At 46.0% G+C, this 10870-nt stretch overlaps 1 pseudogene; it reads right to left on the bottom strand.

Moving 5' to 3' along the window:
• Window positions 1-1189: 1189 nt before the first annotated feature.
• Gm3547 lies at window positions 1190-10513 on the bottom strand (annotated as a pseudogene).
• Between the last annotated feature and the right edge of the window lie 357 nt (window positions 10514-10870).

Below are 10870 nucleotides of genomic sequence, written 5' to 3'. Positions count from 1 at the left end.
CCCAAGACTTGGACTATGTTTCTCTTTATTTTGTATTTCCAAACACGTTGTTGACTCCACCCAACAGGAAGCATTCTGTAGAAAACAAATCTCTCATTCCTGTGAGACGTGCGGTGGGTGGTTGCTGTTGCCACTTTTTGCTCATATAGGAAGATTGGTTGAAATTTGTTGATGGTCAAGGATGAAAAAAATGTATTCAGAGATCTCTTTTTCTCTCTACACTCTCCTTTGTCTTCTGTGTAGTATTAGGGAATGAAACTATGAGTAATTATTTGGTGAAAATGAAAAGAAGGTAGATTATTGTATCTCCTTTTAGAATACAAAAGTGACAAAAGTCTGGAATATCTTATTGTGATGAGGATTTTTGGAAGATGATTGAAAAAATTCCTTATTTTAAATTTCTACACTTATGAAGCTACTCTTATAAAATATTTGTAATGACTAAGAAATTCACATTGGAAGTCAGTCACCTTACAGATGATCAAATCCTTTAGTGCATTCAGAAATTTCACTGTAGCCATGCTCAGAATTGATACTCTTAATAATTAGAATAAGCCCAATATTATCTGTTGTATATTTTTGCAACTTAAGATTAGGATGACTAACAAGAAACAAGCAATTATTTTAGATAGACTTTAGACATATAGGTTGTTCTTACACACTTCAGAGACCTTGAGAATGTGGCATTTAAAATATTTTAATTTAAAAAAGGATTTTGTGATAGAGAAACACATCAAGTAAGGTAACACTCTGAATCTCCTCAAAAGAAGATGATGGGCAAAAATAAATCATCATCTGGAGTATACTACAAATGTGTGGAAACTGGTTAGTAGGCTATAAAGTGCCCTTTACCCTGACTGATGACAGAGCTTCTGGGAATGGCTGCCAAAATGAATGTATCCACTGATGCAGATACATTTTTGGATAACTGTCACAGGATTCAGTATATTTTTATTTAAAACAGAGGCTACTTGGTCTGCACATCAGGTAAAAATATTCCATCTCAGATATTTTATGGGTTTCAAAAGTTGATTAATGGTGGGCATTCCTAAGTCCAATACTGAACATTAATCAGCAAAGTTCTGATAATATTACCTTAGTCATAAACCCGAAAGCTAACATTTCCTTAGTTTGCCTTTTTTTTTAAGAGTTAAAGATAGATCTTTATTTCCAACTCTGATCTACCACACTAGCGTTTCCCACCAACTCTGGAGGCAGAGTCTGTAGGGCCCCAAATATGGGGACCCCCACTCTAGTCCAGGGACAGGATGCACCCACAAACACAAGAATCCTTTCTTGATGCAAGACGCACGAGGCTTTATTGGCAAAGCTCTGGGCTGACACTTACCTCACACAGAAGGCAGGGGAGTCGACCCTGGGGCTCAGAAGCTAGGGGTTTTAAAGAAGCAAAGGGTTAGGGGAATTTTGACAAAGGTACGGGATTAGCTTATTTGAACATTAACAGAAAGATTACAGGTCAGCAAAAAAGGGGCATCAGGACATTGTTCCAGTGGGCTTGGGGCTTATCTTTGTTCACATAACAACCAGTTGATGTATGACTTTACCCAGCACCAAGGGGTAATAGACAAAGGGGAGGTTCTGGCCAGATGGTGTTGACTCAGACAAGATAGCCCTGCTTGTCCTCGAATTGAAGGGAGGTTCCGGCCAGATGGTGTTGACTCAGATAATATAGCCCTATTTGTCCTTGCATACCTTTCCACCTTTACAGTCAAGATGTTTTTAGGAATGCCTTATTGACAGCCCTGCCCTGGCATGCCTGCGCCTGCTCTGCTTTGTTCTCAGCCCCAGGCCGGGGCGGCTCCTAAACAACTCACAAGTTACAATATTTCATCTTCCTTCATTCCCCTCTTCTTCTACTGACCATGGCAAACATAGAATTCTGCGGCTCTAAGATTACCTCGGTAGAACTGCCCCGAACATCAATCCTAGAATTTAAAAAACCCGTGTCTCCTAATTCTTCTTCTATCTGAATTATGGGTTGATATTGTCATTGTATAACCAGGAGTTTGACTGTGTCTATCCTACTCTGGATAAAAGCCATTCCCCTATTAATTATGCAAGGACCAAAGATCAGAATTAGACATATGAAAATAACTGGTCCAGCTAGGGCAGAAAATAAAGATGTTGTCCACGGTGACCAAGAATACCACGACTCTAACCATCCCTGTTGGGCCTCTCATTCTTGCTTTCTTCGTTTGAGTTTTTCTCTCAGCTTTTGCATTGAATCCCTAACTAACCCAGTGTGATCTGCATAAAAACAGCATTCTTCTTTTAGGGCTGCACACAGTCCTTCTTCCTTTAGGAAGAGCAGATCAAGACCTCTCCTATTCTGTAACACTACTTCTGATAGTGAGGATAAAGATTTTTTCAAAGCATCAATTGACTTTTCTAACATCTCTAGATCTTTGTTAACAGCATCTCTTAAGGATTGGATCCCTTGTCTTCCTTCAATTAAGGTCGATACTCCCATTCCCACTCCTACTGCCATCCCAATGCCCAAAAAAGGTGGCTAAGGTTAAAGTAACAGGTTCTCTTTTAAATCTTGTACCAGCGTATATTTCTTCTAGAATAGATGCAGAATGATAATACACTTGAGGTAACAGTTGGATCATAACACAGAAATCATGGGAAGATTCAAAAACCTTAGTTGATACACAGGGGTAAGTCCTGAGTTACAGGCCCAAAAGCCAATCGAAGATGGCACAAAATAATTAGTTTCTGTTCTGGATACAGACTGAATTCAGCTACACAAATGTTTGTGGGTAGGAGGGGGGAGTACCTATAAGAGACCTGGTTTCCTTGTCGATACCTCGGTCAGAGTCAATTTCTGCCCTGTCCCCCATGAGCAGGAGGTATGGCTGCTAGTTTTATTGAAATCTCCATTAACGGCAATTCCTTCATAATAAGGGGGGCCGGAGGACAAGCATAGTCAACAGTCCTCAATAGCATCTGGATTTGTTCTATTGAGGGCATAGAAGGCTCCTCTCACTAAGTTAAACATTCTCTGTCCCGTCAAGGGTTTGTTGGGGCCACAGTCAGAGGGTTTTGTAAGGCGGCAGTTGGAGTGAGAGTGGCAGTATAAGAGGGGCCCGTAGGCAAGGTGGGCATTTGAGTCGGGGGTTTGGATTTGGCTGGGGGTCCCTGTTCCAGAAGAACCTTGTTGGGCCCTATGGGTGCCACTGCCGGGTCTCCCACTGTCAGTCTGATCTTAAAAATATACTCAGGGTCTCTTGATGGAGCGTATACTTGCCAACCCCACCTATTTCCCTTAAGCCAACTCTGAAGATCTTGTCTCCCTTTCTCGGTGAATTTTATAAGTAGGGGGTTGTAGTATTTACCTTTGCATGGTCCTGGGGGGCTGTTTTTAAGAGCACACCCGTTCTCTGGATACTTAGAGGGGTCCCTTTCTCCTTGATTTGACCCATCATGGTCAATACCCCGTTTTACCGTGATTAGGTCCCAGGCAGAGGAAGGATTCCAGTAGGCATCTCCTGTTGTTTCGCATCCCCATTTACTGCAAAAGAAACCTTGATGCCCCTCCATACTCCTGTCGAAGCCTTCTGCTCTGACCCTGACCAGGGCAAACATAGAATTCTGCGGCTCTAAGATTAGCTCGGTAGAACTGCCCCGAACATCCATACATGCTTCCTATCCCGTTCGGGACACACTGCTCTTCAGGGGTTGGGTCACTAAGATCGGTATGATCGGGGAGGTCCCAAGTAAGAGATCCTGCCGCTAACTTACAGATGTCAGGTGTGAGATCAGGCCACCAAGTTTAAGGCGGGTGCACTGTGGTGGCCGCCCATACAATGTTTCCCTCTTCATTACGCACCTCCCAAGACTGCTGAATTGGAGTGTAAGGGTTAAAATCTGGTGGGCTTGCCCCTGCTCAGCAGGCACAGCTTAAGAGGATTAGTAGTCCTTTCCAGGGTCCACTCATCTGGATCAGCCTCTTGGGGAGCCTTCTTGACGTGGGACACATGAACCCAGGCAGGGATTCCTTCTAATTTGACGGCAGTGGGTGTTGTCAGCAGCACCAGGTAGGGTTCTTTCCACCGTGGCTCAAGGTTCCCTGCTCGATGTCTCCTCACCAGGACAGTGTCTCCCACTTCAAACTGGTTCAGCACCTGAATATCACCAGCAACATAGGTTTCTTTTAATTGTTCCCAGACTTCTTTCCTCACCGTTTCAAGAGCCTTGAGACGGGCTAAAAGGCGAGTAGAAGGAACAAAGGAAATGTCTGGGCAAGTCTTACTTTCTACAGTCATATAGATGTGCGGGGGAACCCCATAAAATAATTCAAAAGGTGTTAGACTTAGGGCTCTGGGGGTGTTCCGGACCCAGAGTAAAGCACAAGGGAGAAGGGCTGTCCAATCGTTCCCGCCGGACTCTAATGCTTATTTGGTTAAGGTCTCCTTTAGGGTTCTATTCATCCTTTCTACCTGTTCTGAACTTTGGGGTCTGTAAGCACAATGTAATTTCCAATTTGTCCCCAGCTGTCTGGCCAATCCCTGGCTTCCCTGAGAGACAAAGGCAGGCCCATTGTCTGACCCGATTACTTTGGGTACTCCGAAGCGAGGAAGAATTTCTTCAAGTATCTTCTTGGCTACTACTGTAGCTGTTTCTTTCTTGGTGGGGAACGCTTCAACCCACCCTGAAAAGGTATCTACGAAGACTAACAGATATTTATTTCCATATCGGGCTGGCTTTACCTCTGTAAAGTCGACTTCCCAGTAGGTCCCCGGTCTAACTCCCTTTAGGCGTTTCCCAACATAGAGCCTACTGGATCTGGCATTGGTAATCGTGCAGGCTCAACAGTTTCTCACTAAGCCCTCTGCAGCCTGTTGTAGTCCAGGGATGTGATAAGGGGACCTACTGACCAGCTTTATCATCTTTTTAGCTCCTAAGTGAGTCAGGCGGTGAATGTCAGCTAAATATTTTAGCCCTTCTTCTTCTGTGAGAACTCTTTTCTCAGTCCTCCCTTCAACTGTCTGGGGTGCGTTTTTGATCACCAAAGTCATTGGCCCCTGGACCGCCTCCTTAGCCACTTGGTCTGCCATATGGTTTCCTCTCTCTATTGGTCCAGTTCCTTCTTGATGTCCTGGGCAGTGGATGATTGCCACCCTAAAAGGCAGGTGGACAAGCTCTAGCAGGCTGAAAATCTCTTCTCTGTTTTTGATATCTCTCCCTGCAGAGGTTAACAGGCCACACTGTCTGTAGATTGCCCCATGGACATGAGCCGTGGCAAAAGCATATCAGCTATCCATGTAGATGTTGATAGCCTTGCCCTCTGCCAGTCTCAAAGCTTGTGTTAAAGCGATAAGACCAGCTTTTTGGGCTGATGTTCCTTAAGGGTAAACTGCTGGACCATATAACAGATTTTCCATCCACTACTGCTGCCCCTGCCCTGTGCCTACCTTCCACCATGAAGCTACTTCCATCAGTGAACCAGGTTGCTGATCTGTGAGGTCTGGTCGAGTTCCAGTTTCTTCTGCCAATATTTCTTCACAGTTGTGCATTGGAGTCTCGTCAATTTCAGGTAGCAAGGTGGCAGGGTTGAGAGTGGTGGTGGGGGGGCAAAAGTCACTCGCTCACTGAGGAGCAAGCTCTGATAGTGAGTCATTCGAGCGTTGGTCATCCATAAGTCCAGCGGCTGCCTGATAATGCTCTCGAGGAAGTGTGGAGCCACCACACCATTGCATGCAGGCAAGAAGGCCATCCGCTAGCCACAGGGTCCAGTTTTTTTGATAGATAAGCAACGGGATGCTTCCAGGGTCCCAGAGTCTGAGTGAGGACCCCTCGAGCTATTCTGTTCCTTTCATCGATGTATAGGGTAAATGGCTTATTTAAATTTGGCAGTGCTAGGGTCAGGGCCTGAAGCAAACCCTTTTTCAGAGTTTCAAAAGCCGACTGATCATCTTGGGTCCAAGTAAACTCCTCTTTTTCTTTTGTTAGGGGGTACAAAGGGGCTGCTAGGGTGGCAAATTCCGGCACCCACAGCCTACAGAACCCTGCTGTTCCCAGGAACTCTCTTACCTGACAGGGAGTGGTTGGAGTCGACATCCGCATCACTGTTTTCTGGCATCAGTCAGCCATCATTGCCCATCTTTCAGGATGTATCCCAGATAGGTCACCTGGGTCCTGTATAGCTGTGCCTTCTTAGCTGAGGCTCGATATTCCAACTCACCTAACTCGACCAGGAGATTCTGAGTTCCCAGTTCGCACTCCTTACGTGTCCCTGCTGCTAGCAAAAAGTCATCAGCATATTGCACCAGAGTAACTTGCGGATTATTGACTCGAAAAGAGGCCAAGTCCCAGTGTAAGGCTTCATCAAACATGGTGGGCAAATTTTTGAACCCTTGGGGCAGCCTTGTCCAGGTGAGCTGTCCAGTCCTTCTGCTCTCTTGATCTCGCCACTCAAAGGCAAACAGTGGCTGGCTATTGAAATGCAATCTTAGACAGAAGAAAGCATCTTTAAGATCTAAAACAGTGTACCAAGTTCACTCAGGTGGCAATGTGCTAAGCAGGCTATAAGGGTTGGACACTGTAGGGTGGATGTCTTGTACTCTTTTGTTTACTTCTCTAAGGTCTTGGACTGGGCAGTAGTCGTTTGTTCCTGGCTTCTTTAGAGCAGTGGGATATTCCAAGGGGATTTGCAGGGACCTAGGATTCCCTGCTGAAGTAATCTGGTGATATGAAGACGTATACCCTCTCCTGCTTCTTTGCTCATAGGGTAATGCTGAACACCAATGGGAGTGGCTCCTGACTTGAGTTTGATCACTACCCGAGGAACTTGTCTTGCCAATCCCATTCCTCCCGTCTCAGCCCATGACTGGGGAAATTGATCAAGCCAGTCCTGTAGCCCTTCAGGGGGTTTTGACTTGATTTGATAAATCTGGTATTCTTCTCCCAATTGCAGAGATAGTGCTAAAGTCTGAGGCTGTTCTATTCCCCACGATACTATCGGCCCAGGAGGGGAAAAGGTTATTTGTGTCTTCAATTTAGTTAATAAGTCTCTTCCTAGCAGGGGCATAGGGCATTCTGGAATGACCAGAAATGAGTGAGTCACTTGATTCTGTCCTAGGTCTACTGTCCTAGTAGTAGTCCATAGGTATAACTTTTGTCCTGTGGCCCCGATTACTAAGGTTCTCTCATTTTTTCTTAATTTTCCTAACGGAGACTGAAACACTGAAAATTCTGTGCCTGTATCAACCAGAAAATTTATAGGGGTCCCCTCCACTTCTAGGGTTACCCTAGGCTTGGGGAGGGCGCCCAAGCCCCATCTCCCCTAGTCTTCACCTTCTCCGAGAGACAATACTTGTGTCCCTTGCTTCTTTTTAGGACACTGGCTGGCCCAGTGGTCTTTCTCCTTGCAGTATGCGCACTGGTCTTTTTATAGGCATGGTCGGTCTCTTCTGGGTCTCCTTGGCCCCTGCCATTTTTCATCTCTCAGATCCCCTGTCTGTCTAGTCCTACCCCTTTCTCTACCACTGTGGCCAGAATTCGAGTCAGAGCCCTCTCCTTCCTCCTATCTCTCTTATCTTCATCTTCTCTTCTCTCTCTTTTTCTCTTTCTAACTTTTCCTCCTCTGTTTCTCTCTTGTGATACACTTTCTCAGCCTCTCTAACCACATCCCTTATCATATAATCTTGCAATCCTTCAATCCGCTGCAGCTTCCTTCTAATATCAGGATCTGACTGCCCTATGTAGGCCATAATCACTGAAGCCTGCTGTCCCTCTGACATAGGATCAAATGGGGCATACCTCCTATAAGCCTCCATGAGTCCATGAGTCTCTCTAAAAAAAAAAAAAAAAAAAAAAAAAAACTGAGGGGGGCTCAGCTGGCCCCTGCATAACTTCTTTCACCTTAGCCAAATTTGTGGGCTTACGAGCAGCCCCTCTGAGACCCGCAACTAGTGCCCATCGGTAATTGGACAGCTGTTCCCTACCTTGTGCTGTGTTATAATCCCGCTGGCGATGAGTTAAAGGAAATCCTTCCTTCGTCTATCTCGACTGAGGTTTGGACTGGCCGGCCGGCTCCATCTCGGACGTTCTTCCTTGCCTCAAGGAGAATTCTTTCTCTTCGGTGGTGAACAGGGTTTGTCGGAGCTGTTGGCAATCTTACCAGGTGGGCTGGTGTGAGTACATCAGAGATTCTATCAACCCTGTAAGCCCTGTAGGATTTTCTGAGAAAGAGGGGTGGTTTACTTTCCAGTTATAGAGATCAGAGGACCAAAAAGGCCATTATTGCAGAAGCTGTAGATCATTCTGGCTGGCAGGAGGGGCTCCAACAGCTCTAAGTGGAAGCCCACTGTAGAATCGGCTGGCCCCTCGCTGGGGGCTCCCCGCCAGCTTCTTGTTCCTGCTGAGGTACCTCCCTCCCCGATCCCTAGAACCAAAGGTGGAGCCACAGGAGCTGAGGGTTGGGGTACAGGTTGGAGAACCAGGGGATAAGGTGGTGGTAGAGAGTTGGGCCATTCTGGAGGCTCCTCTATCTCCGGGTAGATTTTAGAGACTGCCGCTGGCTGCAGCAGAGTAAATTTCTCACTGGCTCCTTCAGGTAGTAATTTTAATTTTTCCTTCTCAGCATTCTCTCATATCGTCAAGACCTTGGTACCTGGACGTAGGGTTGGGAGAACTGGGTGAACCCACGCAGACAGGAATTGCGCTAAATCTTCCCACACTGTGATATACGGTTGCTGGTCCGGAGGAGACCCAGGTCCTTCCTGAAAAACAATGGCCTTTACAGCCCTAATGGTGGGGAGATAAAAAGTTCCTTCGGGAGGCCACCCTACCCCAAAAGTGGGCCATTCTGAGGTACAGTAAGACTGCCAGGGTTTCTTTTTAACTATTACTGATAAATTTTGTCCTCTTGCCCTAACGTCAGTCCAATGGTCCTCAGTCAAAGATAACGGGGTTGAGACAGTCTGTCCCATGACAGAAACCAGAAACAGAGACAAAACGAAGACAAAGACAAGGGACACCAGTACGTCCAAGCACACTTGTCCCTGCCTGGACTTATACAACCAGCCAAACACTACCTCTGACAGGGTGGGATTCCATGTCCACTCCCACTCAGGCAGAAAGAGCTCCTTATCTCCCTCACTCTGCCAGAGGACAGCCGGGTCTTCCCAACTGTCTCTGACCCTGGGCATTTCCTCCAGGGTCACCCTCAAAACGTCTTCCCAGGGCTACAGCTTTGCGAGCTCAGGACGTCTCCCTCCACACCCACTGGATCCACATGGACCTCAGCAGCAGCTGCCAGAATACTAAAATTGGAAAACCCAGACACAGATTTAGCGGCACTGCACTCAGACACACCAAACTCACACAGACGTACCTCCAAGGGATATTCTTGGGGTTCTGGGTGACCCCAAAATCCAAGACAAGCCCCCAAGATGTAGGGCTCCAAATATGGGGACCCCCTACTCTAGTCCAGGGACAGGATGCACCCATGAACACAAGAATCCTTTCTTGATGCAAGATGCACGAGGCTTTATTGGCAGAGCTCTGGACTCACACGTACCTCACACAGGAGGCAGGGGAGTTGATCGTGGGGCTCAGAAGCTAGGGGTTTTTAAAGAAGCAAAGGGTTAGGGGTACGAGGAATTTTGACAAAGGTACGGGATTGGCTCATTTGAACATTAACAGAAAGATTACAGGTCAGCAAAAAAGGGGCATCAGAACTTTGTTCCAGTGGGCTTGGGGCATAACAACCAGTTGATGTATGACTTTACCCAGCACCAAGGGGTAATAGACAGAGGGGAGGTTCTGGCCAGATGGTGTTGACTCAGACAGGATAGCCCTGCTTGTCCTTGGATTGAGAGGAGGTTCCGGCCAGATGGTGTTGACTCAGATAATATAGCTCTGTTTGTCCTTGCATACCTTTCTACCTTTACAGTCAAGATGTTTTTAGGAATGCCTTAATAACAGCCCTGCCCTGGCATGCCTGGGCCTGCTCTGCTTTGTTCTCATCCCCAGGCCGGGGCAGGCTCCTAAACAACTCACAAGTTACAGTATTTGATCTTCCTTCAAGACCTTCACAGGCTTCACAATCTTTTGTTTAGGTTCTGCCTTTGTGGGTGCCTTGGCAGCAGCCATTGCTGTCTTCTTTGATGCCCGCTTAGCCTTTTTTGCTTCCTAGGCAGCCCTGATAGCCTGCTCTCACTGGGTTTTCCTAACCTCTGGTTTCTGATTGGCCTTTATATCAGCAAGAGATGCACCAGTGATGGCTCCTTGGAATTTGACTGCATGGCCGGTGGGTTCTTTTCTTTTGAATTTCTTCTGACTGCCCTTTCTTGTGTTTTCTTCTGTAGAGGACAGTCCAGTTTATCTGCTGAGGATTCCTTTTGGAAAGGAATGTGGACTCACTTTTTTCATTAAGAAACTGGAAAACCTTCCTGTCGGTCCTGGCATAGTGCCGCCCATGACCAGGGTAGATATTGTACCTGCTGAAACTGCACAGCTCTACCTTCATGGTGATAGATGTCGGCCTGCCGGGGGAAAGATGGTGAAGAGCGCCTTCTAAGTATAAACTTTAAACACACTTTTCATTGTAGTAATTTGAAAAAAAAAAACCCTTACAGAACTTTGGAATAAATAAGATAGAAGGAATTTGTTGAAAATTGTTAAATACAAATGAATTGAACGTTGCAATAGTAATTCTTACTGTGATATTTCTCATAAGCTTTCATATTGTATAAAGTTTACAGATATTAAAAATAAAGTCCATTATTGGACTAAATATAGAAGATGTTGAGATCACCTACATCAATGCATATTGTAAAAACTGACTTGTAAGATTTTTTTCCATAACTCACACTTGTCAGCTTTCACTAAAAGCTCTACA

Source organism: Mus musculus, chromosome 17 (genome assembly GCF_000001635.26).
Source record: "Mus musculus strain C57BL/6J chromosome 17, GRCm38.p6 C57BL/6J".
Lineage (NCBI taxonomy): Eukaryota > Metazoa > Chordata > Mammalia > Rodentia > Muridae > Mus > Mus musculus.
Note: the sequence above shows the minus strand (reverse complement) of the source record. Positions and strands in the feature narration are given on the sequence as shown.